The sequence below is a fragment of the Triticum aestivum genome, chromosome 7B (genome assembly GCF_018294505.1).
Source record: "Triticum aestivum cultivar Chinese Spring chromosome 7B, IWGSC CS RefSeq v2.1, whole genome shotgun sequence".
NCBI classification, from domain to species: Eukaryota; Viridiplantae; Streptophyta; class Magnoliopsida; order Poales; family Poaceae; genus Triticum; species Triticum aestivum.
Genome location: NC_057813.1, coordinates 301,273,663 through 301,279,709, shown reverse-complemented (window position 1 = coordinate 301,279,709; position 6,047 = coordinate 301,273,663).

Here is a 6,047-nt window from a genome sequence, read left to right as displayed (position 1 = left end):
CACGCCGTAACAAGCACAAGCGCCACATTAACGACGATAATACCGAGGATACAACAGTTAACGCCGGATTTCGAGGCTCTAAACCCGGTCAACGGAAGAAGCCATTCAAAAGAAACCATTTGGGCCCATCCAGTTTAGACCGGATACTCGATCGCTTGTGCCAGATACACGGCACCCCCGAACAACCAGCCAATCACACCAACAGGGATTGTTGGATGTTCAAACAGGCAGGCAAGTTAAGTGCCGAAAATAGAGACAAGGGGCTGCATAGCGATGACGAGGAGGAGCCCCGGCCGCCGAACAACAGAGGACATAAGGGCTTCCCCCCGCAAGTGCGGACGGTGAACATGATATACACAACCCATATCCCAAAAGGGAGCGGAAGCGTGCTCTCAAGGACGTCTATGCGTTGGAGCCAGTCGCCCCAAAGTTCAACCCATGGTCCTCCTGCCCGATCACCTTTGATCGAAGGGACCACCCCACTAGCATTCGTCATGGCGGATTCGCCGCATTGGTCCTAGAGCCAATCATTGACGAATTTCACCTCACCAGAGTCCTCATGGACGGCGGCGGCAGCCTGAACCTGCTCTATCAGGATACAGTGCGAAAAATGGGTATAGATCCCTCAAGGATTAAACCCACAAAGACGACCTTTAAAGGCGTCATACCAGGTGTAGAAGCCAGCTGTACAGGCTCAGTTACACCCGAAGTGGTCTTTGGATCCCCGGATAATTTCCGAAGCGAAGAGTTAATCTTCGACATAGTCCCATTCCGCAGTGGCTATCACGCCCTGCTCGGACGATCCGCATTCGCAAAATTCAATGCGGTGCCGCACTACGCATATCTCAAGCTCAAGATGCCAGGCCCTTGCGGAGTCATTACGGTCAATGGGAACACCGAACACTCTCTCCAAACAGAGGAGCACACAACGGCCCTGGTGGCGGAAGTACAACTTAGCCTCTCAAGGCAATTCTCCAATCTGGCTGTTAAACGTGCGGACAATGTCAAGCGCGCCCGAAGTAACCTACAACAAAATCGGCTGGCACGTTCCGAGCAAGCATAGCAGTGCGGCCCCAACCCCATCCCTCGCCAGACGGCGATAGCGGCACCACGCGTACATAATTATGCTATGGAAATACCATGGGCATAAGGGGAGGGGCACAACCACGGCACGCTCAGAATGTGGCTCGACCGCACTAGGGGCTCCCTATTCCGCCGTTTCCTTTTTTATATTATACTTTCAGGACCCAACTATTCAGAAGGCCTGTCCGGCAATACACTCGCCGAACACACGATGCAACAGCCAGGGAGACAACAAGCCACGTCAAATGTCCAGGTGGTCTCTATAACGAGCTAAATACCTGTTTTACTTAAAGTCTCGCAGCTTGCCCCTGGAGGGGGACATGTCAAATAATCCCATCTCTTGCTTTTCGCACTATTTGTATCGTTCTGCTTTCACAGCAGCCCTTTTTAATAAACAATACATAGCTCTTATCTATTATTGTATTCATTTATTTTAATACAAATATGTTCAGTCGTGACATTCTGCAACCGTACTTTGGCACGGCTAATGCACCAGGGGCTTAAGTACCCCATAACACGGTGTGAGAAGACCGAACACTCTCACGAGTGCGGCACCCCGAACTTATAGCATTATATGCATCGACTCCGAATCATGTCTTGGGTCAATAGTTGGGTTTGCCCGGCTCCCATGTTTTGGTACCTTATGTTCCGCAATGTCGGCTAAGGTAGCGTTGGGGAAATACTGCGATTGTGCCCCAGTTGAGCTGGGTTAACACCTCAGTAGAGAAAGCTAAAACTGACCGTCATGATAGTGCGAGAGACCGGTCGCTATTCGAGAGGTTTTCCGAGTCCCTAAAGACTTATGCCGCTTAGAGCGAGGAGCCGGATTTATCCGGCCTAGGCGTGGATAGCGCCCCGAACTCGGTCTTCCGAATACTAGGGGCTTTGCCGAAATTTAAAATTATAGAATTCTATGGCTAAGTGAGAGTGATAAAGCATTATAAGTCCGATGGCCTCGTTCGTTGTGCTGAGCGCCTCCCTAGATGGACCCAAGAATGGGAACAAGAGCGCTCAGGTTTATCCGGAACACCCCAGCACTCGCGGCATGGGGGTAGAAGCCGATGACTTGCATCTCTCAGATTTCATAAACGGCCGCACAGAAGGTAATATTTTAAATTCAAAAAACGTTGCTTAGCGCATATGAACAAGTTTTCAGCGCACAGGACAAACACGAGCGAGTTTACTCAAATATTACATCCCCGGTACATTCATTCGCTACAAGACGGGCACCCTTCAGGACGCCCTCATAATACATCTCGGGCCTGCGATGCTCCTTCCCCTCCGGTGGCCCATCCTTCACCAGCTTCTGAGCATCCAGCTTGCCCCAGTGCACTTTAGCACGGGCAAAAGCCCTACGGGCGCCCTCGACACACACGGAATGCTTGATAACTTCAAGCCGTGGACAGGCATCCACCAGCCGCCGCACCAGCTCAAAGTAGCTCAAAGGCAAGACCTCACCAGGCCACAGCTGGCCTATCAGGCCCTTCCTGGCCTGTTCGGCTGCCTTATGGAGCTCGACCAGCTGCTTCAGCTGGTCGCTCAAGGGCACCGAGTGTCCGGCCTCAGCATACTGGGACCAGAACACTTTCTCCGTCGAGCTTCCTTCCTCGCCCCGGTAGAATGCGGCGGCATCGGATACACTGTGGGGCAGATCTGCGAATGCTCCTAAAGAGCTCCAGATTCGGGTAAGTAACAGGTAATTTACTTTCACATGCTTGCTTTGCATAAAGAATGCCTTACCTGTCGCAATCTTTTTCATCGCCTCAATCTCCTGGAGGGCTTTTTGGGCTTCGGCCTTGGCAGATTTGGCGCTTTCAAGTGCCGAGGCAAGCTCGAACTCTCGAGTCTTCGAGTCAAGCTCTAACCTCTCATGTTTTTTCACAAGAGCATCGAGCTCTTGCCGCACCTCCGCCGCCTGCGCCTCTTGCTTCTCTCGCTCTGAGCGCTCCATGGCCGCATTGTCTTCGGCCTTGGAAAGCGCTTCCTTCAGGGTTGCCACCTGAGTTGTGGCCCCTGCAACATTCACGTTGGTCCTGTCATTATTTGCAACCAGGTATTTCTATATACATTTACATACGGTATTACATACCCTCCTTGTCCTCGAGCTGCTTCTTGGCACGGCCGAGCTCGTTCTCGGACCGCTCGAGGTTCTGCTTCAATGCGTTGACCTCCGCAGTCAGTACGGTAGAGGTCAGTAGCGCAGCCTGCATTCCCATATCGACATATTTATGTTAGACTCCTACGTATATCTTTTTAGATCCTCAGTCCGACTTTTCTTTCGAACGCCGAACTGAGCATCAGGGGCTACTGTCTATGCGGTAATATTTTTATATGTTTTGAATACATACCTCGAAGCCTGTTAGCAGGCTGGTACATGCTTCTGTCAGCCCGCTCTTGGCGGACTGAACCTTCTGAATCACCGCACTCATAACAGTGCGGTGCTCCTCGTCGATGGAGGCGCCGTTAAGCACCTCAGCAAATTGTCTGGCGTCTCCGGTTGGACGGAGGCCACCGACGTCATAGGAGTGCCTTTCTTGCGAAGGCGCCGCCTACCGGACTCTGGAACCGTTGTTGGTTCCGGAGCGGTGTCCAGCCCAGGGCCGGACTTAGATCCCTCTGGGGCCTTACCCCCTTTGGGCCTAGAGTCCTGGAGGTCGCCTTGCGGCGCCTCCAGGACCACCTCCTCCTGGTTTAGTCCCTTTTGGGACTCCACCTCGGCGTCGTCCATAGGGAGAGGGGAGGAGGCCGTCGGAAGTGAAGCGCTATTCACGTCCGACGAATCCAGTGATGAGGACATCAATACCATTGTTACACCCACAGCCCCTACTGCTACATATACGGGACCAATTACTAGAGCTCGCGCACGCCAATTAAATTATCAGGTACTTTCGTTTCTTGGTAATGATTCTAATGTTCATGAGAATATGATGCTGCCTAAATTGGATACATTTGTTTTGCTTACAAATGAAGGGCCTAGCTTGGAGAAGGATGAACATTGGAGCAAGAACAAGCATGGAGATGATGCCATGCGCAAGGGGAACAAGAACGGAGTTACAAGTGATGATTTCAGGACTTTGAAGCCACCATAATGGGTGCATGAAGCCTTGGACGAAATATACAAGATGCCACTTCATAAATTTCGTCCCGAGGCTATTTTAGGTGCTGCGTCACCTTATTATTGGGCCAGGCCCATGTAATTTCGAAATACATAAGTATAGGCTATTTTTAGAGTCCGTATGTGTGGGGAAACAAGAGATAGGGTTGATTTCGGACCCCTCCGCCAAGGGCCACGAAATTCCCCCCTCTTCCTCCATATATACAGCCCTTAGGGCATCGTTTAGACTTTGGGTTTTGTTTAGATTAAAAGTTCGCCATAGCTGCAACTTCGCGTACTTCGTTTGTGTTCAACGACCAGACAAAGGCGTCACAGAACCCCACCTTGATCAATAAAGCTTTCATCTTATATTCGCAATATCCAGATTGCAATCTCAGTTTCTTGCTTGTTCTTCGTTTGCTCGCAGGAAACAGACCCTCGTGGTCAGGTTGATCGTGCTCCGGCGTGGTCAATAACCTCTCGGAGTTGGTTTAGCGATTGCTAAGGCGCGACGTCCTCGCACGTTCGTAGTCGGATCGTCAAAGTCGACTTCCACCAAAGCGAAATCCATCATCTCATCGAAAGACGGGACACCTCCGCCTCTATCAAGTGGTATCAGATTTCTAGGTTGCTCGGTGAGATTTTACAGTTTTTCGTAGTTTAGATCGAGTCTGTTCTTCATACCTACAGTCCACGAAAAGCCACAAAAAAAAATTAGGGTTAGTTCATCATATCCGAACCAATCTGAGCCTTTGCATAATCTTTTTAGGGTTTTGCTTTGTTGAATTTGCGGTTGCATCGTCGGTCTAGTTGCTGGTCTTAGAGTCTAGTCTTTTAGAGTTTCGAGTTCTGGTCATAAGTTGTCACGCCGCCGCCGCACCATCATCATCGCCCCTGCCATCTACCACCACCGCTCCGAATCCGTATCCATATACCACCACCAATCCGTGTCCATATACCACCACCGATCCATATCCATATACTACCACCGCTACCACCACCGCTGCCATATACCACCACCATATATCCACCACCAATCCGAGTTCTTTGCTTATTAGGTTTGTTTTCGAGATCCATCTAGTTTCTGATTCGTGTTTCCTTGCCGGAGTCGGGTAGCCACGCTCCGTTTAGGCCCAAAATTTTTCGAAAACGCATTTTTCGAAAAAATTTCTGGCTATCCTATTTTTAGGTGTTTCTGAGTGTTTTGAGACAGGTGCCATTATAGGAAGTTTTTTTTGACCCGTTTCCAGTTTTTGGGTCCGGGTAGTCGGAAAAAAAAATTTGGTCGAAAAAAAAATTTCGTGCCCATCCTGTCAGTTTGACCTAGGAAGAGTTTTGAGACACTCGCCATTATAGTGATTTTTCGCAAAAAAAAGCAGCGCAAAAAAAAGAGCGCAAAAAAAAAGAGCGAAAAAAAAATTCAGAGTGTGCTTTTCCCTTGTTTACGTGCCGCGCCGTGATTTTGTTGGTGTTCTCGGCTCGCGTCTCTAGCACAGTCTAGCCTAGGACCAGCACAGTACCGTCGTTGAGCGTTTATTCAACTTTGCATCTCTGAATTGATTATTGCTGACCCTTTTTGCTACCATACTATAAGCCTTCCCAGCTCCACATACATCTACGTCGTGTGTTTGACTCTCCCTGGTAATCGCTCTATCCAAGCTTTGAGAGTTTTTGACTACAACGGTTGCCGATCACCGCCTGCTGCTGGGTAAGAACTGGTAAGAATTTGAGATTTGCTTGACGGATTTGTGATACACCACCACCACTTCTTAGTAGTCTGTAGGATCATATTCTTGTGTGTTTCTATTGCTGCTAACCATGCCAGGATCACAAGCCGACGAGATTGACTGGGAGAACTTATCGAACAAGG